The sequence below is a fragment of the Protomyctophum bolini genome (genome assembly GCF_963924005.1).
Source record: "Protomyctophum bolini genome assembly, chromosome: 20".
Lineage (NCBI taxonomy): Eukaryota > Metazoa > Chordata > Actinopteri > Myctophiformes > Myctophidae > Protomyctophum > Protomyctophum bolini.
In genome coordinates, this window is record NC_137881.1 from 31,584,594 (window position 1) to 31,608,576 (window position 23,983).

The window sequence follows — 23,983 nt, forward strand, 5'->3', positions numbered from 1 at the left end:
ACCTTTTCAGTATATTCGAAATAGAAATAGTTGTCACTCTATTGATGACTGTATAAATCGACACGGTGAAGCCTTTTTGGAATTTCTGCTTGACTCTAAAATGTGTGTTCTAAACGGTCGTATAAATCCCCTTGATGACAACTTCACCTCAATCTCAACAAAAGGACGGGCTGTAGTTGATTATATTGCAGTACCATTTGACTGTCTGGGCTCCTGTTTAGACTTTAAGGTATTACCCTCAACTAAACTCATTTCGGACTGTCAATGTTTTGATTTAATTAGTAATAGGTGCCGTGTACCAGACCATTCACTATTATTTTTAAAATTTGCCACACGGCCCCTGCAAGCAGATATATGTAGTGAGGAAATTAACCACGAACCAAATAAAGTGAACATGACATTTAAACGTAGATTGTGTAGATGTGTACCAAATCAAATTTGTTCTGACAAAATGGAAAAATGTTTAAAAGAGCAGGTTGATAAGATGCAGACAATTAAAAAAACACAACATGAACTTGATAACTGGTATAGTGGAGTCTGTAATCTGTTATATGGGGAGTTGGGAAATGGTCAAAGGAATAAGGGTCAGTCTAACTTCAAAAATAAGAGTCACAGACCAAATAAACCATTTTGGAACGAGGAGTTGAATGATCTATGGAAGGCAATGCGAAATGCAGAACATACCTATTTAAAATACAAAGGAGATAAGACTCAGAGAGAACATTATAGAGTTAATTATAAGTTAAGTCAAAATATGTTTCATAAAAGACTACGTTATTTTAAAAGGCAGTATAATAAAGGATATATCTTGCATCTGGAAGAAACGCATGCAGCCAATCCACAACGTTTTTGGGATCAGATCAACAAACTCGGACCAAAAAGGCATAAGAAAATACCAATGGAGGTATATGATGATAAAGGACAACTCATTTCTGACATTCCACAGGTGTTAAATGAATGGGAAAGATGCTTTAGGGACTTGTTTTCAGGGAAACAAGAGGGAGAGAATTTTGACGCAGCTTTTGCTGAACATATTTGTTTACTTAAATCCCAGCTGGAAAAACAGTCACCTCACCCCACTCTTGATCGGGGAAATGTTCTAAATGAAATGATTAATATTGAGGAGGTGAAAACTGCTATTGCGGCCCTGAAGGTGGGCAAAGCATCTGGTTTTGATGAAATGACAAATGAAATACTTAAGAATACCTGGTTCACAGAGGCACTTTATGTTCTATTTGGTTTTTGTTTCGAAACAGGTACTATTCCCTCAGTTTGGTATAAATCTATTGTAAGCCCAATACCGAAGTCTTCCAAAAATGACCCTAGAATACCCTTAAACTACAGAGGCATTAGTCTTTTGAGCACAGTATATAAAGTTTATACCTCAATTCTTACAAATTACCTAGAACAAAATAACCTTCTTGTTGAAGAGCAGAATGGATTTAGAAAGGCTAGAGCCTGTATTGATCATGTATTTTCCATTACTACAGTAGTTAATGATAGAATAATGCAAAACAAGTCCTCCTTTGCTTGTTATATCGATTTTCAGAAGGCTTTTGATTTTGTCAACCGTGATTTACTAGCTTATCGCCTACTGGAAGAGGGTATCCATGGAATGTTTTATTGGGCAATACAGTCCCTGTATAAAGAACCTCAGGCTTGTGTCAGAGTAAATGAATACAGCTCAGGGTGGTTTCCAACGCCATCTGGTGTCAAGCAGGGGGATTGTCTCTCCCCGACCCTCTTCGCAATATTCATTAATAATCTAGCAAAGGAAATTAAACAACTGGAATTGGGTGTAAACTATGATGGCAGTAATAAACTAGATATCTTGATGTACGCAGATGACATTATCCTAGTAGCAGAAAATGAAAATGAATTGCAGACAATGCTGATGTGTACAGCAAAGTGGTGTAAAAAGTGGAAACTGACAGTTAATCATAGTAAAACCCAGATCATGCATTTCAGACAAATCAGAACAAAGAGGAGTGATTTTCAGTTCCAGCTAGGAGAACACAAATTACAGTATGTTGAAAATTACAAATATTTGGGTCTTAACTTGGATGAACATTTACTTTATGAATATGGTACATCGGTATTGGCAGGATCTGCAGGTAGGGCCCTAGGTGGCATAATAGCCAAAACTAAACAGCTGGGTGATTTAGGATATGCTGCCTACTCCAAACTGTTTCACACGTGTCTGCCCTGTCATGGATTATATGGCGGGAATATGGGGCTCAAACATGAATATGAAGGGACAAATGGTTCAGAATAGAGCCATACGGTACTTTTTAGGAGTGCACAAATTTGCGCCTGTATTAGCAATAACAGGAGACATGGGTTGGGAGCCGTGTGAGATAAGGTGGAGAGGCAGCATGATGGCCTTATGGAACCGACTAATCAGAATGCCAGAGAACAGAGTTGCTAGGAAGATTTTCAACTGGGATGTATCAGTAAAAGGTGCATGGGCAAGTGCAATAGAGGACACTCTTGTACGTACTGGGTTACATGACAGTTTTCTAAATAACAGGGTTGTAAACATCTCAATGGTTAAAGACACACTTTATAGTTTATTTCAGAACAAATGGTCACAGGACATATTGTACAAACCAAAGTTGAGAACATTTGTTACGATAAAAAGCTGTTATGCTAGTGAAAAGTACGTCTGTGCCCCATTATCCAAAAGACAAAGATCCCTATGTGCCCAACTTCGTTCTGGGATCTTGCCCTTGCACCTTGAGACTGGGAGGTATAGAGGAGTTACAGAAGAAGAACGTATTTGCACCTACTGTGACATAAATGATATTGAGAATGAGTTCCATTTTCTTTTCTATTGCCCGTTGTATCATGAGCTACGTCAAAAGTTATTTAACAGATGTAAAAATATAGATTTGATGTGGTTAAGTGATGCAGAGCGACTGAGATGGATTTTTGAACAAAAGATATTTGCATTAGCAGAATATATAGAGAAAGCTTGGGACATAAGGACAAAGAAAACTTATATGTGATGTATTATTTATTATATTTTATTTTATGATAATGTATATTTCTGTTTTTTTGTTTTGATCAATTGTGTAACTTCTGTGTGAGAAGTGAACGTGATATTGTTTATTTATGTTGTTGGTGTCTTATAATCCCGTAAGGGATGGGTCTTAATTGACAAGATTGGAAAATAAAAATTCATTCATTCATTCATTCATTCATTCATGCATTCATTCATTCATTCATTCACTCACACACTTGCTGGGTTATCTTAGCCCATGTGCTGAGTTGGATCATTTCAACCCAACATTTCCAATGTGTTGGGTTGTTTATTTAACCCAATTTGATTGAAGTTAACTATATCGCTGGGTTGCATATAAACCATACACTGGGTTGTTCATTTATCCATATCGCTGAGTTAAATATAAACCATACACTGGGATGTTCATTTAACCCAAGCTAGTGATTGAAATTAACCATATTGCTGGGATAAATATAAACCATACACTGGGTTGTTCATTTAACCCAAGTTGGTGATTGAAATTAACTATATTGCTGGTTTAAATATAAACCATACACTGGCTTGTTCATTTAACCCAAGTTGGTGATTGAAATTAACTATATTGCTGGGATACATATAAACCATACACTGGGTTGTTAATTTAACCCAAGTTAGTGATTAGTTTCGTAAGATGAACCTAAGTAGGCTAGAATGGGGTTGGTAGGTTTAAATATGTAGGACTAGTAGCATGCAAAAGTTTGTACTATTGCCATAGAGAATGCATTGGGAGTTTAAGTTAAATAACTCAGAAACTACAAAACATTTCAAAGTAAAAAGTTCCAGCATGTGTCTCCACAGTAAGCTGAATAATAAAAAGTGTGAATGGAGTTTCTAGGTGAAAGTGCTTTTTTGACGTGCCAAAATCTGCCATTGAGCCCCATTATAAAAGTCTCAAATTTGAAAGCACTATATTTCTAAAACTATGACACCTTTCAAAGATTCCTTTTCAGGCAAACATGTCCACCGTATAGATGAATCTAAGTAGGCTAGAATGGGGTTGGTAGGTTTAAGTATGTAGGACTAGTAGCATGCCAAAGTTTGTGCTATTGCCATAGAGAATGCATTGGGTGTTTAAGTTAAAAAAAACTCAGAAACTACAAAACATTTCAAAGTAAAAAGTTCCAGCATGTGTCTCCATAGTAAGCTGAATAATAAAAAGTGGGAATGGAGTTTCTAGGTGAAAGGGATTTTTTGACGTGACTAGACCATCAGGGACATGCTTTGTGTAATGTGCAATCTGTTGTCAATCACTATGAAAAACAGAGCATTTGTACAGTATTCATGCCGATAAACCAAGTTCATCATTCCAAGTTTCTTAAATGTATAGAATGCAACAGTGCAGTTAAGATGATATATTTTATTCAAATGAAGAGAGGCCTCTTACTCACAGTTGGACAATCATACCACACTCTAGTTTCCACTACAAACCTATTTCCCTGACCGGGAATCGAACCCGGGCCGCGGCGGTGAAAGCACCGAATCCTAGCCACTAGACCATCAGGGACATGCTTTGTTTAATGTGCAATCTGTTGTCAATCACTATGAAAAATAGGGCATTTGTACAGTAAAATATTCAGGCCGATAAACAAAGTTCATCATTCCAAGGTTCTCAAATGTATAGAATACAATACTGTAGCTCAGATGATATATTTTATTGGAATGCAGACTGGCCTATTACTCAGAGTTGGAATATCTGATCACACTCCAGGTTCCACTAAAACTGCTTTTCCCTGACCGGGAATCAAACCCGGGCCGCGGCGGTGAGAGCGCCGAATCCTAGCCACTAGACCATGAAGGACATACTTTGTGTAAAGGGCAATCTCTTGTCAATCACTATGAAAAACAGAGCATTTTTACAGTATTCATGCCGATAAACCAAGTTCATCATTCCAAGTTTCTTAAATGTATAGAATGCAACAGTGCAGTTCAGATGATATATTTTATTCAAATGAAGAGAGGCCTCTTACTCGCAGTTGGACAATCATACCACACTCTAGTTTCCACTACACACCTATTTCCCTGACCGGGAATCGAACCCGGGCCGCGGCGGTGAAAGCGCCGAATCCTAGCCACTAGACCATCAGGGACATGCTTTGTGTAATGTGCAATCTGTTGTCAATCACTATGAAAAATAGGGCATTTGTACAGTAAAATATTCAGGCCGATAAACAAAGTTCATCATTCCAAGGTTCTCAAATGTATAGAATACAATACTGTAGCTCAGATGATATATTTTATTGGAATGCAGACTGGCCTATTACTCAGAGTTGGAATATCTGAGCACACCCCAGGTTCCACTAAAACTGCTTTTCCCTGACCGGGAATCGAACCCAGGCCGCGGCGGTGAGAGCGCTGAATCCTAGCCACTAGACCATCAAGGACATACTTTGTGTAAAGGGCAATCTCTTGTCAATCACTATGAAAAACAGAGCATTTTTACAGTATTCATGCCGATAAACCAAGTTCATCATTCCAAGTTTCTTAAATGTATAGAATGCAACAGTGCAGTTCAGATGATATATTTTATTCAAATGAAGAGAGGCCTCTTACTCGCAGTTGGACAATCATACCACACTCTAGTTTCCACTACACACCTATTTCCCTGACCGGGAATCGAACCCGGGCCGCGGCGGTGAAAGCGCCGAATCCTAGCCACTAGACCATCAGGGACATGCTTTGTGTAATGTGCAATCTGTTGTCAATCACTATGAAAAATAGGGCATTTGTACAGTAAAATATTCAGGCCGATAAACAAAGTTCATCATTCCAAGGTTCTCAAATGTATAGAATACAATACTGTAGCTCAGATGATATATTTTATTGGAATGCAGACTGGCCTATTACTCAGAGTTGGAATATCTGAGCACACCCCAGGTTCCACTAAAACTGCTTTTCCCTGACCGGGAATCGAACCCGGGCCACGGCGGTGAGAGCGCCGAATCCTAGCCACTAGACCATCAAGGACATACTTTGTGTAAAGGGCAATCTCTTGTCAATCACTATGAAAAACAGAGCATTTTTACAGTATTCATGCCGATAAACCAAGTTCATCATTCCAAGTTTCTTAAATGTATAGAATGCAACAGTGCAGTTAAGATGATATATTTTATTCAAATGAAGAGAGGCCTCTTACTCACAGTTGGACAATCATACCACACTCTAGTTTCCACTACAAACCTATTTCCCTGACCTGGAATCGAACCCGGGCCGCGGCGGTGAAAGCGCCGAATCCTAGCCACTAGACCATCAGGGACATGCTTTGTGTAATGTGCAATCTGTTGTCAATCACTATGAAAAATAGGGCATTTGTACAGTAAAATATTCAGGCCGATAAACAAAGTTCATCATTCCAAGGTTCTCAAATGTATAGAATACAATACTGTAGCTAAGATGATATATTTTATTGGAATGCAGACTGGCCTATTACTCAGAGTTGGAATATCTGAGCACACCCCAGGTTCCACTAAAACTGCTTTTCCCTGACCGGGAATCGAACCCGGGCCGCGGCGGTGAGAGCGCCGAATCCTAGCCACTAGACCATCAAGGACATACTTTGTGTAAAGGGCAATCTCTTGTCAATCACTATGAAAAACAGAGCATTTTTACAGTATTCATGCCGATAAACCAAGTTCATCATTCCAAGTTTCTTAAATGTATAGAATGCAACAGTGCAGTTCAGATGATATATTTTATTCAAATGAAGAGAGGCCTCGTACTCGCAGTTGGACAATCATACCACACTCTAGTTTCCACTACACACCTATTTCCCTGACCGGGAATCGAACCCGGGCCGCGGCGGTGAAAGCGCAGAATCCTAGCCACTAGACCATCAGGGACATGCTTTGTGTAATGTGCAATCTGTTGTCAATCACTATGAAAAATAGGGCATTTGTACAGTAAAATATTCAGGCCGATAAACAAAGTTCATCATTCCAAGGTTCTCAAATGTATAGAATACAATACTGTAGCTCAGATGATATATTTTATTGGAATGCAGACTGGCCTATTACTCAGAGTTGGAATATCTGATCACACTCCAGGTTCCACTAAAACTGCTTTTCCCTGACCGGGAATCGAACCCGGGCCGCGGCGGTGAGAGCGCCGAATCCTAGCCACTAGACCATGAAGGACATACTTTGTGTAAAGGGCAATCTCTTGTCAATCACTATGAAAAACAGAGCATTTTTACAGTATTCATGCCGATAAACCAAGTTCATCATTCCAAGTTTCTTAAATGTATAGAATGCAACAGTGCAGTTCAGATGATATATTTTATTCAAATGAAGAGAGGCCTCTTACTCGCAGTTGGACAATCATACCACACTCTAGTTTCCACTACACACCTATTTCCCTGACCGGGAATCGAACCCGGGCCGCGGCAGTGAAAGCGCCGAATCCTAGCCACTAGACCATCAGGGACATGCTTTGTGTAATGTGCAATCTGTTGTCAATCACTATGAAAAATAGGGCATTTGTACAGTAAAATATTCAGGCCGATAAACAAAGTTCATCATTCCAAGGTTCTCAAATGTATAGAATACAATACTGTAGCTCAGATGATATATTTTATTGGAATGCAGACTGGCCTATTACTCAGAGTTGGAATATCTGAGCACACCCAAGTCACCCCAGGTTCCACTAAAACTGCTTTTCCCTGACCGGGAATGGAACCCGGGCCGCGGCGGTGAGAGCGCCGAATCCTAGCCACTAGACCATCAAGGACATACTTTGTGTAAAGGGCAATCTCTTGTCAATCACTATGAAAAACAGAGCATTTTTACAGTATTCATGCCGATAAACCAAGTTCATCATTCCAAGTTTCTTAAATGTATAGAATGCAACAGTGCAGTTCAGATGATATATTTTATTCAAATGAAGAGAGGCCTCGTACTCGCAGTTGGACAATCATACCACACTCTAGTTTCCACTACACACCTATTTCCCTGACCGGGAATCGAACCCGGGCCGCGGCGGTGAAAGCGCCGAATCCTAGCCACTAGACCATCAGGGACATGCTTTGTGTAATGTGCAATCTGTTGTCAATCACTATGAAAAATAGGGCATTTGTACAGTAAAATATTCAGGCCGATAAACAAAGTTCATCATTCCAAGGTTCTCAAATGTATAGAATACAATACTGTAGCTCAGATGATATATTTTATTGGAATGCAGACTGGCCTATTACTCAGAGTTGGAATATCTGAGCACACCCCAGGTTCCACTAAAACTGCTTTTCCCTGACCGGGAATCGAACCCCGGGCCGTGGCGGTGAGAGCGCCGAATCCTAGCCACTAGACCATCAAGGACATACTTTGTGTAAAGGGCAATCTCTTGTCAATCACTATGAAAAACAGAGCATTTTTACAGTATTCATGCCGATAAACCAAGTTCATCATTCCAAGTTTCTTAAATGTATAGAATGCAACAGTGCAGTTCAGATGATATATTTTATTCAAATGAAGAGAGGCCTCTTACTCGCAGTTGGACAATCATACCACACTCTAGTTTCCACTACACACCTATTTCCCTGACCGGGAATCGAACGCGGGCCGCGGCGGTGAAAGCGCCGAATCCTAGCCACTAGACCATCAGGGACATGCTTTGTGTAATGTGCAATCTGTTGTCAATCACTATGAAAAATAGGGCATTTGTACAGTAAAATATTCAGGCCGATAAACAAAGTTCATCATTCCAAGGTTCTCAAATGTATAGAATACAATACTGTAGCTCAGATGATATATTTTATTGGAATGCAGACTGGCCTATTACTCAGAGTTGGAATATCTGAGCACACCCCAGGTTCCACTAAAACTGCTTTTCCCTGACCGGGAATCGAACCCGGGCCGCGGCGGTGAGAGCGCCGAATCCTAGCCACTAGACCATCAAGGACATACTTTGTGTAAAGGGCAATCTCTTGTCAATCACTATGAAAAACAGAGCATTTTTACAGTATACATGCCGATAAACCAAGTTCATCATTCCAAGTTTCTTAAATGTATAGAATGCAACAGTGCAGTTCAGATGATATATTTTATTCAAATGAAGAGAGGCCTCTTACTCGCAGTTGGACAATCATACCACACTCTAGTTTCCACTACACACCTATTTCCCTGACCGGGAATCGAACCCGGGCCGCGGCGGTGAAAGCGCCGAATCCTAGCCACTAGACCATCAGGGACATGCTTTGTGTAATGTGCAATCTGTTGTCAATCACTATGAAAAATAGGGCATTTGTACAGTAAAATATTCAGGCCGATAAACAAAGTTCATCATTCCAAGGTTCTCAAATGTATAGAATACAATACTGTAGCTCAGATGATATATTTTATTGGAATGCAGACTGGCCTATTACTCAGAGTTGGAATATCTGAGCACACGCCAGGTTCCACTAAAACTGCTTTTCCCTGACCGGGAATCGAACCCGGGCCGCGGCGGTGAGAGCGCCGAATCCTAGCCACTAGACCATCAAGGACATACTTTGTGTAAAGGGCAATCTCTTGTCAATCACTATGAAAAACAGAGCATTTTTACAGTATTCATGCCGATAAACCAAGTTCATCATTCCAAGTTTCTTAAATGTATAGAATGCAACAGTGCAGTTAAGATGATATATTTTATTCAAATGAAGAGAGGCCTCTTACTCACAGTTGGACAATCATACCACACTCTAGTTTCCACTACAAACCTATTTCCCTGACCGGGAATCGAACCCGGGCCGCGGCGGTGAAAGCGCCGAATCCTAGCCACTAGACCATCAGGGACATGCTTTGTGTAATGTGCAATCTGTTGTCAATCACTATGAAAAATAGGGCATTTGTACAGTAAAATATTCAGGCCGATAAACAAAGTTCATCATTCCAAGGTTCTCAAATGTATAGAATACAATACTGTAGCTCAGATGATATATTTTATTGGAATGCAGACTGGCCTATTACTCAGAGTTGGAATATCTGAGCACACCCCAGGTTCCACTAAAACTGCTTTTCCCTGACCGGGAATCGAACCCGGGCCGCGGCGGTGAGAGCGCCGAATCCTAGCCACTAGACCATCAAGGACATACTTTGTGTAAAGGGCAATCTCTTGTCAATCACTATGAAAAACAGAGCATTTTTACAGTATTCATGCCGATAAACCAAGTTCATCATTCCAAGTTTCTTAAATGTATAGAATGCAACAGTGCAGTTCAGATGATATATTTTATTCAAATGAAGAGAGGCCTCGTACTCGCAGTTGGACAATCATACCACACTCTAGTTTCCACTACACACCTATTTCCCTGACCGGGAATGGAACCCGGGCCGCGGCGGTGAAAGCGCCGAATCCTAGCCACTAGACCATCAGGGACATGCTTTGTGTAATGTGCAATCTGTTGTCAATCACTATGAAAAATAGGGCATTTGTACAGTAAAATATTCAGGCCGATAAACAAAGTTCATCATTCCAAGTTTCTTAAATGTATAGAATGCAACAGTGCAGTTAAGATGATATATTTTATTCAAATGAAGAGAGGCCTCTTACTCGCAGTTGGACAATCATACCACACTCTAGTTTCCACTACAAACCTATTTCCCTGACCGGGAATCGAACCTGGGCCGCGGCGGTGAAAGCGCCGAATCCTAGCCACTAGACCATCAGGGACATGCTTTGTGTAATGTGCAATCTGTTGTCAATCACTATGAAAAATAGGGCATTTGTACAGTAAAATATTCAGGCCGATAAACAAAGTTCATCATTCCAAGGTTCTCAAATGTATAGAATACAATACTGTAGCTCAGATGATATATTTTATTGGAATGCAGACTGGCCTATTACTCAGAGTTGGAATATCTGAGCACACCCCAGGTTCCACTAAAACTGCTTTTCCCTGACCGGGAATCGAACCCGGGCCGCGGCGGTGAGAGCGCTGAATCCTAGCCACTAGACCATCAAGGACATACTTTGTGTAAAGGGCAATCTCTTGTCAATCACTATGAAAAACAGAGCATTTTTACAGTATTCATGCCGATAAACCAAGTTCATCATTCCAAGTTTCTTAAATGTATAGAATGCAACAGTGCAGTTCAGATGATATATTTTATTCAAATGAAGAGAGGCCTCTTACTCGCAGTTGGACAATCATACCACACTCTAGTTTCCACTACACACCTATTTCCCTGACCGGGAATCGAACCCGGGCCGCGGCGGTGAAAGCGCCGAATCCTAGCCACTAGACCATCAGGGACATGCTTTGTGTAATGTGCAATCTGTTGTCAATCACTATGAAAAATAGGGCATTTGTACAGTAAAATATTCAGGCCGATAAACAAAGTTCATCATTCCAAGGTTCTCAAATGTATAGAATACAATACTGTAGCTCAGATGATATATTTTATTGGAATGCAGACTGGCCTATTACTCAGAGTTGGAATATCTGAGCACACCCCAGGTTCCACTAAAACTGCTTTTCCCTGACCGGGAATCGAACCCGGGCCGCGGCGGTGAGAGCGCCGAATCCTAGCCACTAGACCATCAAGGACATACTTTGTGTAAAGGGCAATCTCTTGTCAATCACTATGAAAAACAGAGCATTTTTACAGTATACATGCCGATAAACCAAGTTCATCATTCCAAGTTTCTTAAATGTATAGAATGCAACAGTGCAGTTCAGATGATATATTTTATTCAAATGAAGAGAGGCCTCTTACTCGCAGTTGGACAATCATACCACACTCTAGTTTCCACTACACACCTATTTCCCTGACCGGGAATCGAACGCGGGCCGCGGCGGTGAAAGCGCCAAATCCTAGCCACTAGACCATCAGGGACATGCTTTGTTTAATGTGCAATCTGTTGTCAATCACTATGAAAAATAGGGCATTTGTACAGTAAAATATTCAGGCCGATAAACAAAGTTCATCATTCCAAGGTTCTCAAATGTATAGAATACAATACTGTAGCTCAGATGATATATTTTATTGGAATGCAGACTGGCCTATTACTCAGAGTTGGAATATCTGAGCACACCCCAGGTTCCACTAAAACTGCTTTTCCCTGACCGGGAATCGAACCCGGGCCGCGGCGGTGAGAGCGCCGAATCCTAGCCACTAGACCATCAAGGACATACTTCGTGTAAAGGGCGATCTCTTGTCAATCACTATGAAAAACAGAGCATTTTTACAGTATTCATGCCGATAAACCAAGTTCATCATTCCAAGTTTCTTAAATGTATAGAATGCAACAGTGCAGTTAAGATGATATATTTTATTCAAATGAAGAGAGGCCTCTTACTCACAGTTGGACAATCATACCACACTCTAGTTTCCACTACAAACCTATTTCCCTGACCGGGAATAGAAACCCGGGCCGCGGCGGTGAAAGCGCCGAATCCTAGCCACTAGACCATCAGGGACATGCTTTGTGTAATGTGCAATCTGTTGTCAATCACTATGAAAAATAGGGCATTTGTACAGTAAAATATTCAGGCCGATAAACAAAGTTCATCATTCCAAGGTTCTCAAATGTATAGAATACAATACTGTAGCTCAGATGATATATTTTATTGGAATGCAGACTGGCCTATTACTCAGAGTTGGAATATCTGAGCACACCCCAGGTTCCACTAAAACTGCTTTTCCCTGACCGGGAATCGAACCCGGGCCGCGGCGGTGAGAGCGCCGAATCCTAGGCACTAGACCATCAAGGACATACTTTGTGTAAAGGGCAATCTCTTGTCAATCACTATGAAAAACAGAGCATTTTTACAGTATACATGCCGATAAACCAAGTTCATCATTCCAAGTTTCTTAAATGTATAGAATGCAACAGTGCAGTTCAGATGATATATTTTATTCAAATGAAGAGAGGCCTCTTACTCGCAGTTGGACAATCATACCACACTCTAGTTTCCACTACACACCTATTTCCCTGACCGGGAATCGAACGCGGGCCGCGGCGGTGAAAGCGCCAAATCCTAGCCACTAGACCATCAGGGACATGCTTTGTTTAATGTGCAATCTGTTGTCAATCACTATGAAAAATAGGGCATTTGTACAGTAAAATATTCAGGCCGATAAACAAAGTTCATCATTCCAAGGTTCTCAAATGTATAGAATACAATACTGTAGCTCAGATGATATATTTTATTGGAATTGAAGACTGGCCTATTACTCAGAGTTGGAATATCTGAGCACACCCCAGGTTCCACTAAAACTGCTTTTCCCTGACCGGGAATCGAACCCCGGGCCGCGGCGGTGAGAGCGCCGAATCCTAGCCACTAGACCATCAAGGACATACTTTGTGTAAAGGGCAATCTCTTGTCAATCACTATGAAAAACAGAGCATTTTTACAGTATTCATGCCGATAAACCAAGTTCATCATTCCAAGTTTCTTAAATGTATAGAATGCAACAGTGCAGTTAAGATGATATATTTTATTCAAATGAAGAGAGGCCTCTTACTCACAGTTGGACAATCATACCACACTCTAGTTTCCACTACAAACCTATTTCCCTGACCGGGAATAGAAACCCGGGCCGCGGCGGTGAAAGCGCCGAATCCTAGCCACTAGACCATCAGGGACATGCTTTGTGTAATGTGCAATCTGTTGTCAATCACTATGAAAAATAGGGCATTTGTACAGTAAAATATTCAGGCCGATAAACAAAGTTCATCATTCCAAGGTTCTCAAATGTATAGAATACAATACTGTAGCTCAGATGATATATTTTATTGGAATGCAGACTGGCCTATTACTCAGAGTTGGAATATCTGAGCACACCCCAGGTTCCACTAAAACTGCTTTTCCCTGACCGGGAATCGAACCCGGGCCGCGGCGGTGAGAGCGCCGAATCCTAGCCACTAGACCATCAAGGACATACTTTGTGTAAAGGGCAATCTCTTGTCAATCACTATGAAAAACAGAGCATTTTTACAGTATTCATGCCGATAAACCAAGTTCATCATTCCAAGTTTCTTAAATGTATAGAATGCAACAGTGCAGTTCAGATGATATATTTTATTCAAATGAAGAGAGGCCTCGTACTCGCAGTTGAACAATCATACCACACTCTAGTTTCCACTACACACCTATTTCCCTGACGGGGAATCGAACCCGGGCCGCGGCGGTGAAAGCGCCGAATCCTAGCCACTAGACCATCAGGGACATGCTTTGTGTAATGTGCAATCTGTTGTCAATCACTATGAAAAATAGGGCATTTGTACAGTAAAATATTCAGGCCGATAAACAAAGTTCATCATTCCAAGGTTCTCAAATGTATAGAATACAATACTGTAGCTCAGATGATATATTTTATTGGAATGCAGACTGGCCTATTACTCAGAGTTGGAATATCTGAGCACACCCCAGGTTCCACTAAAACTGCTTTTCCCTGACCGGGAATCGAACCCGGGCCGCCGCGGTGAGAGCGCCGAATCCTAGCCACTAGACCATCAAGGACATACTTTGTGTAAAGGGCAATCTCTTGTCAATCACTATGAAAAACAGAGCATTTTTACAGTATTCATGCCGATAAACCAAGTTCATCATTCCAAGTTTCTTAAATGTATAGAATGCAACAGTGCAGTTAAGATGATATATTTTATTCAAATGAAGAGAGGCCTCTTACTCACAGTTGGACAATCATACCACACTCTAGTTTCCACTACAAACCTATTTCCCTGACCGGGAATCGAACCCGGGCCGCGGCGGTGAAAGCACCGAATCCTAGCCACTAGACCATCAGAGACATGCTTTGTGTAATGTGCAATCTGTTGTCAATCACTATGAAAAATAGGGCATTTGTACAGTAAAATATTCAGGCCGATAAACAAAGTTCATCATTCCAAGGTTCTCAAATGTATAGAATACAATACTGTAGCTCAGATGATATATTTTATTGGAATGCAGACTGGCCTATTACTCAGAGTTGGAATATCTGAGCACACCCCAGGTTCCACTAAAACTGCTTTTCCCTGACCGGGAATCGAACCCGGGCCGCGGCGGTGAGAGCGCCGAATCCTAGCCACTAGACCATCAAGGACATACTTTGTGTAAAGGGCAATCTCTTGTCAATCACTATGAAAAACAGAGCATTTTTACAGTATTCATGCCGATAAACCAAGTTCATCATTCCAAGTTTCTTAAATGTATAGAATGCAACAGTGCAGTTCAGATGATATATTTTATTCAAATGAAGAGAGGCCTCGTACTCGCAGTTGGACAATCATACCACACTCTAGTTTCCACTACACTCCTATTTCCCTGACGGGGAATCGAACCCGGGCCGCGGCGGTGAAAGCGCCGAATCCTAGCCACTAGACCATCAGGGACATGCTTTGTGTAATGTGCAATCTGTTGTCAATCACTATGAAAAATAGGGCATTTGTACAGTAAAATATTCAGGCCGATAAACAAAGTTCATCATTCCAAGGTTCTCAAATGTATAGAATACAATACTGTAGCTCAGATGATATATTTTATTGGAATGCAGACTGGCCTATTACTCAGAGTTGGAATATCTGAGCACACCCCAGGTTCCACTAAAACTGCTTTTCCCTGACCGGGAATCGAACCCCGGGCCGTGGCGGTGAGAGCGCCGAATCCTAGCCACTAGACCATCAAGGACATACTTTGTGTAAAGGGCAATCTCTTGTCAATCACTATGAAAAACAGAGCATTTTTACAGTATTCATGCCGATAAACCAAGTTCATCATTCCAAGTTTCTTAAATGTATAGAATGCAACAGTGCAGTTCAGATGATATATTTTATTCAAATGAAGAGAGGCCTCTTACTCGCAGTTGGACAATCATACCACACTCTAGTTTCCACTACACACCTATTTCCCTGACCGGGAATCGAACGCGGGCCGCGGCGGTGAAAGCGCCGAATCCTAGCCACTAGACCATCAGGGACATGCTTTGTGTAATGTGCAATCTGTTGTCAATCACTATGAAAAATAGGGCATTTGTACAGTAAAATATTCAGGCCGATAAACAAAGTTCATCATTCCAAGGTTCTCAAATGTATAGAATACAATACTGTAGCTCAGATGATATATTTTATTGGAATGCAGACTGGCCTATTACTCAGAGTTGGAATATCTGAGCACACCCCAGGTTCCACTAAAACTGCTTTTCCCAAACCGGGAATCGAACCCGGGCCGCGGCGGTGAGAGCGCCGAATCCTAGCCACTAGACCATCAAGGACATACTTTGTGTAAAGGGCAATCTCTTGTCAATCACTATGAAAAACAGAGCATTTTTACAGTATACATGCCGATAAACCAAGTTCATCATTCCAAGTTTCTTAAATGTATAGAATGCAACAGTGCAGTTCAGATGATATATTTTATTCAAATGAAGAGAGGCCTCTTACTCGCAGTTGGACAATCATACCACACTCTAGTTTCCACTACACACCTATTTCCCTGACCGGGAATCGAACCCGGGCCGCGGCAGTGAAAGCGCCGAATCCTAGCCACTAGACCATCAGGGACATGCTTTGTGTAATGTGCAATCTGTTGTCAATCACTATGAAAAATAGGGCATTTGTACAGTAAAATATTCAGGCCGATAAACAAAGTTCATCATTCCAAGGTTCTCAAATATATAGAATACAATACTGTAGCTCAGATGATATATTTTATTGGAATGCAGACTGGCCTATTACTCAGAGTTGGAATATCTGATCACACTCCAGGTTCCACTAAAACTGCTTTTCCCTGACCGGGAATCGAACCCGGGCCGCGGCGGTGAGAGCGCCGAATCCTAGCCACTAGACCATCAAGGACATACTTTGTGTAAAGGGCAATCTCTTGTCAATCACTATGAAAAACAGAGCATTTTTACAGTATTCATGCCGATAAACCAAGTTCATCATTCCAAGTTTCTTAAATGTATAGAATGCAACAGTGCAATTCAGATGATATATTTTATTCAAATGAAGAGAGGCCTCTTACTCGCAGTTGGACAATCATACCACACTCTAGTTTCCACTACACACCTATTTCCCTGACCGGGAATCGAACCCGGGCCGCGGCGGTGAAAGCGCCGATTCCTAGCCACTAGACCATCAGGGACATGCTTTGTGTAATGTGCAATCTGTTGTCAATCACTATGAAAAATAGGGCATTTGTACAGTAAAATATTCAGGCCGATAAACAAAGTTCATCATTCCAAGGTTCTCAAATGTATAGAATACAATACTGTAGCTCAGATGATATATTTTATTGGAATGCAGACTGGCCTATTACTCAGAGTTGGAATATCTGAGCACACCCCAGGTTCCACTAAAACTGCTTTTCCCTGACCGGGAATCGAACCCGGGCCGCGGCGGTGAGAGCGCCGAATCCTAGCCACTAGACCATCAAGGACATACTTTGTGTAAAGGGCAATCTCTTGTCAATCACTATGAAAAACAGAGCATTTTTACAGTATACATGCCGATAAACCAAGTTCATCATTCCAAGTTTCTTAAATGTATAGAATGCAACAGTGCAGTTCAGATGATATATTTTATTCAAATGAAGAGAGGCCTCTTACTCGCAGTTGGACAATCATACCACACTCTAGTTTCCACTACACACCTAATTCCCTGACCGGGAATCGAACGCGGGCCGCAGCGGTGAAAGCGCCGAATCCTAGCCACTAGACCATCAGGGACATGCTTTGTGTAATGTGGAATCTGTTGTCAATCACTATGAAAAATAGTGCATTTGTACAGTAAAATATTCAGGCCGATAAACAAAGTTCATCATTCCAAGGTTCTCAAATGTATAGAATACAATACTGTAGCTCAGATGATATATTTTATTGGAATGCAGACTGGCCTATTACTCAGAGTTGGAATATCTGATCACACTCCAGGTTCCACTAAAACTGCTTTTCCCTGACCGGGAATCGAACCCGGGCCGCGGCGGTGAGAGCGCCGAATCCTAGCCACTAGACCATCAAGGACATACTTTGTGTAAAGGGCAATCTCTTGTCAATCACTATGAAAAACAGAGCATTTTTACAGTATTCATGCCGATAAACCAAGTTCATCATTCCAAGTTTCTTAAATGTATAGAATGCAACAGTGCAGTTCAGATGATATATTTTATTCAAATGAAGAGAGGCCTCTTACTCGCAGTTGGACAATCATACCACACTCTAGTTTCCAATACACACCTATTTCCCTGACCGGGAATCGAACCCGGGCCGCGGCGGTGAAAGCGCCGATTCCTAGCCACTAGACCATCAGGGACATGCTTTGTGTAATGTGCAATCTGTTGTCAATCACTATGAAAAATAGGGCATTTGTACAGTAAAATATTCAGGCCGATAAACAAAGTTCATCATTCCAAGGTTCTCAAATGTATAGAATACAATACTGTAGCTCAGATGATATATTTTATTGGAATGCAGACTGGCCTATTACTCAGAGTTGGAATATCTGAGCACACCCCAGGTTCCACTAAAACTGCTTTTCCCTGACCGGGTATCGAACCCGGGCCGCGGCGGTGAGAGCGCTGAATCCTAGCCACTAGACCATCAAGGACATACTTTGTGTAAAGGGCAATCTCTTGTCAATCACTATGAAAAACAGAGCATTTTTACAGTATTCATGCCGATAAACCAAGTTCATCATTCCAAGTTTCTTAAATGTATAGAATGCAACAGTGCAGTTCAGATGATATATTTTATTCAAATGAAGAGAGGCCTCTTACTCGCAGTTGGACAATCATACCACACTCTAGTTTCCACTACACACCTATTTCCCTGACCGGGAATCGAACCCGGGCCGCGGCGGTGAAAGCGCCGAATCCTAGCCACTAGACCATCAGGGACATGCTTTGTGTAATGTGCAATCTGTTGTCAATCACTATGAAAAATAGGGCATTTGTACAGTAAAATATTCAGGCCGATAAACAAAGTTCATCATTCCAAGTTTCTCAAATGTATAGAATACAATTCTGTAGCTCAGATGATATATTTTATTGGAATGCAGACTGGCCTATTACTCAGAGTTGGACGATCTGAGCACACCCCAGGTTCCACTAAAAGTGCTTTTCCCTGACCGGGAATCGAACCCAGGCCGCGGCTGTGAGAGCGCCGAATCCTAGCCACTAGACCATCAAGGACATACTTTGTGTAAAGGGCAATCTCTTGTCAATCACTATGAAAAACAGAGCTTTTTCACAGTATACATGCCGATAAACCAAGTTCATCATTCCAAGTTTCTTAAATGTATAGAATGCAACAGTGCAGTTCAGATGATATATTTTATTCAAATGAAGAGAGGCCTCTTACTCGCAGTTGGACAATCATACCACACTCTAGTTTCCACTACATACCTATTTCCCTGACCGGGAATCGAACCCGGGCCGCGGCGGTGAAAGCGCCGAATCCTAGCCACTAGACCATCAGGGACATGCTTTGTGTAATGTGCAATCTGTTGTCAATCACTATGAAAAATAGGGCATTTGTACAGTAAAATATTCAGGCCGATAAACAAAGTTCATCATTCCAAGGTTCTCAAATGTATAGAATACAATACTGTAGCTCAGATGATATATTTTATTGGAATGCAGACTGGCCTATTACTCAGAGTTGGAATATCTGATCACACTCCAGGTTCCACTAAAACTGCTTTTCCCTGACCGGGAATCGAACCCGGGCCGCGGCGGTGAGAGCGCCGAATCCTAGCCACTAGACCATCAAGGACATACTTTGTGTAAAGGGCAATCTCTTGTCAATCACTATGAAAAACAGAGCATTTTTACAGTATTCATGCCGATAAACCAAGTTCATCATTCCAAGTTTCTTAAATGTATAGAATGCAACAATGCAGTTCAGATGATATATTTTATTCAAATGAAGAGAGGCCTCTTACTCGCAGTTGGACAATCATACCACACTCTAGTTTCCACTACACACCTATTTCCCTGACCGGGAATCGAACGCGGGCCGCGGCGGTGAAAGCGCCGAATCCTAGCCACTAGACCATCAGGGACATGCTTTGTGTAATGTGCAATCTGTTGTCAATCACTATGAAAAATAGGGCATTTGTACAGTAAAATATTCAGGCCGATAAACAAAGTTCATCATTCCAAGGTTCTCAAATGTATAGAATACAATACTGTAGCTCAGATGATATATTTTATTGGAATGCAGACTGGCCTATTACTCAGAGTTGGAATATCTGAGCACACCCCAGGTTCCACTAAAACTGCTTTTCCCTGACCGGGAATCGAACCCGGGCCGCGGCGGTGAGAGCGCCGAATCCTAGCCACTAGACCATCAAGGACATACTTTGTGTAAAGGGCAATATCTTGTCAATCACTATGAAAAACAGAGCATTTTTACAGTATTCATGCCGATAAACCAAGTTCATCATTCCAAGTTTCTTAAATGTATAGAATGCAACAGTGCAGTTAAGATGATATATTTTATTCAAATGAAGAGAGGCCTCTTACTCACAGTTGGACAATCATACCACACTCTAGTTTCCACTACAATCCTATTTCCCTGACCGGGAATCGAACCCGGGCCGCGGCGGTGAAAGCGCCGAATCCTAGCCACTAGACCATCAGGGACATGCTTTGTGTAATGTGCAATCTGTTGTCAATCACTATGAAAAATAGGGCATTTGTACAGTAAAATATTCAGGCCGATAAACAAAGTTCATCATTCCAAGGTTCTCAAATGTATAGAATACAATACTGTAGCTCAGATGATATATTTTATTGGAATGCAGACTGGCCTATTACTCAGAGTTGGAATATCTGAGCACACTCCAGGTTCCACTAAATCTGCTTTTCCCTGACCGGGAATCGAACCCGGGCCGCGGCGGTGAGAGCGCCGAATCCTAGCCACTAGACCATCAAGGACATACTTTGTGTAAAGGGCAATCTCTTGTCAATCACTATGAAAAATAGAGCATTTTTACAGTATTCATGCCGATAAACCAAGTTCATCATTCCAAGTTTCTTAAATGTATAGAATGCAACAGTGCAGTTCAGATGATATATTTTATTCAAATGAAGAGAGGCCTCTTACTCGCAGTTGGACAATCATACCACACTCTAGTTTCCACTACACACCTATTTCCCTGACCGGGAATCGAACGCGGGCCGCGGCGGTGAAAGCGCCGAATCCTAGCCACTAGACCATCAGGGACATGCTTTGTGTAATGTGCAATCTGTTGTCAATCACTATGAAAAATAGGGCATTTGTACAGTAAAATATTCAGGCCGATAAACAAAGTTCATCATTCCAAGTTTCTCAAATGTATAGAATACAATTCTGTAGCTCAGATGATATATTTTATTGGAATGCAGACTGGCCTATTACTCAGAGTTGGACGATCTGAGCACACCCCAGGTTCCACTAAAAGTGCTTTTCCCTGACCGGGAATCGAACCCAGGCCGCGGCTGTGAGAGCGCCGAATCCTAGCCACTAGACCATCAAGGACATACTTTGTGTAAAGGGCAATCTCTTGTCAATCACTATGAAAAACAGAGCATTTTTACAGTATACATGCCGATAAACCAAGTTCATCATTCCAAGTTTCTTAAATGTATAGAATGCAACAGTGCAGTTCAGATGATATATTTTATTCAAATGAAGAGAGGCCTCTTACTCGCAGTTGGACAATCATACCACACTCTAGTTTCCACTACACACCTATTTCCCTGACCGGGAATCGAACCCGGGCCGCGGCGGTGAAAGCGCCGAATCCTAGCCACTAGACCATCAGGGACATGCTTTGTGTAATGTGCAATCTGTTGTCAATCACTATGAAAAATAGGGCATTTGTACAGTAAAATATTCAGGCCGATAAACAAAGTTCATCATTCCAAGGTTCTCAAATGTATAGAATACAATACTGTAGCTCAGATGATATATTTTATTGGAATGCAGACTGGCCTATTACTCAGAGTTGGAATATCTGATCACACTCCAGGTTCCACTAAAACTGCTTTTCCCTGACCGGGAATCGAACCCGGGCCGCGGCGGTGAGAGCGCCGAATCCTAGCCACTAGACCATCAAGGACATACTTTGTGTAAAGGGCAATCTCTTGTCAATCACTATGAAAAACAGAGCATTTTTACAGTATTCATGCCGATAAACCAAGTTCATCATTCCAAGTTTCTTAAATGTATAGAATGCAACAGTGCAGTTCAGATGATATATTTTATTCAAATGAAGAGAGGCCTCTTACTCGCAGTTGGACAATCATACCACACTCTAGTTTCCACTACACACCTATTTCCCTGACCGGGAATCGAACGCGGGCCGCGGCGGTGAAAGCGCCGAATCCTAGCCACTAGACCATCAGGGACATGCTTTGTGTAATGTGCAATCTGTTGTCAATCACTATGAAAAATAGGGCATTTGTACAGTAAAATATTCAGGCCGATAAACAAAGTTCATCATTCCAAGGTTCTCAAATGTATAGAATACAATACTGTAGCTCAGATGATATATTTTATTGGAATGCAGACTGGCCTATTACTCAGAGTTGGAATATCTGAGCACACCCCAGGTTCCACTAAAACTGCTTTTCCCTGACCGGGAATCGAACCCGGGCCGCGGCGGTGAGAGCGCCGAATCCTAGCCACTAGACCATCAAGGACATACTTTGTGTAAAGGGCAATATCTTGTCAATCACTATGAAAAACAGAGCATTTTTACAGTATTCATGCCGATAAACCAAGTTCATCATTCCAAGTTTCTTAAATGTATAGAATGCAACAGTGCAGTTAAGATGATATATTTTATTCAAATGAAGAGAGGCCTCTTACTCACAGTTGGACAATCATACCACACTCTAGTTTCCACTACAATCCTATTTCCCTGACCGGGAATCGAACCCGGGCCGCGGCGGTGAAAGCGCCGAATCCTAGCCACTAGACCATCAGGGACATGCTTTGTGTAATGTGCAATCTGTTGTCAATCACTATGAAAAATAGGGCATTTGTACAGTAAAATATTCAGGCCGATAAACAAAGTTCATCATTCCAAGGTTCTCAAATGTATAGAATACAATACTGTAGCTCAGATGATATATTTTATTGGAATGCAGACTGGCCTATTACTCAGAGTTGGAATATCTGAGCACACTCCAGGTTCCACTAAAACTGCTTTTCCCTGACCGGGAATCGAACCCGGGCCGCGGCGGTGAGAGCGCCGAATCCTAGCCACTAGACCATCAAGGACATACTTTGTGTAAAGGGCAATCTCTTGTCAATCACTATGAAAAATAGAGCATTTTTACAGTATACATGCCGATAAACCAAGTTCATCATTCCAAGTTTCTTAAATGTATAGAATGCAACAGTGCAGTTCAGATGATATATTTTATTCAAATGAAGAGAGGCCTCTTACTCGCAGTTGGACAATCATACCACACTCTAGTTTCCACTACACACCTATTTCCCTGACCGGGAATCGAACGCGGGCCGCGGCGGTGAAAGCGCCGAATCCTAGCCACTAGACCATCAGGGACATGCTTTGTGTAATGTGCAATCTGTTGTCAATCACTATGAAAAATAGGGCATTTGTACAGTAAAATATTCAGGCCGATAAACAAAGTTCATCATTCCAAGTTTCTCAAATGTATAGAATACAATTCTGTAGCTCAGATGATATATTTTATTGGAATGCAGACTGGCCTATTACTCAGAGTTGGACGATCTGAGCACACCCCAGGTTCCACTAAAAGTGCTTTTCCCTGACCGGGAATCGAACCCAGGCCGCGGCTGTGAGAGCGCCGAATCCTAGCCACTAGACCATCAAGGACATACTTTGTGTAAAGGGCAATCTCTTGTCAATCACTATGAAAAACAGAGCATTTTTACAGTATACATGCCGATAAACCAAGTTCATCATTCCAAGTTTCTTAAATGTATAGAATGCAACAGTGCAGTTCAGATGATATATTTTATTCAAATGAAGAGAGGCCTCTTACTCGCAGTT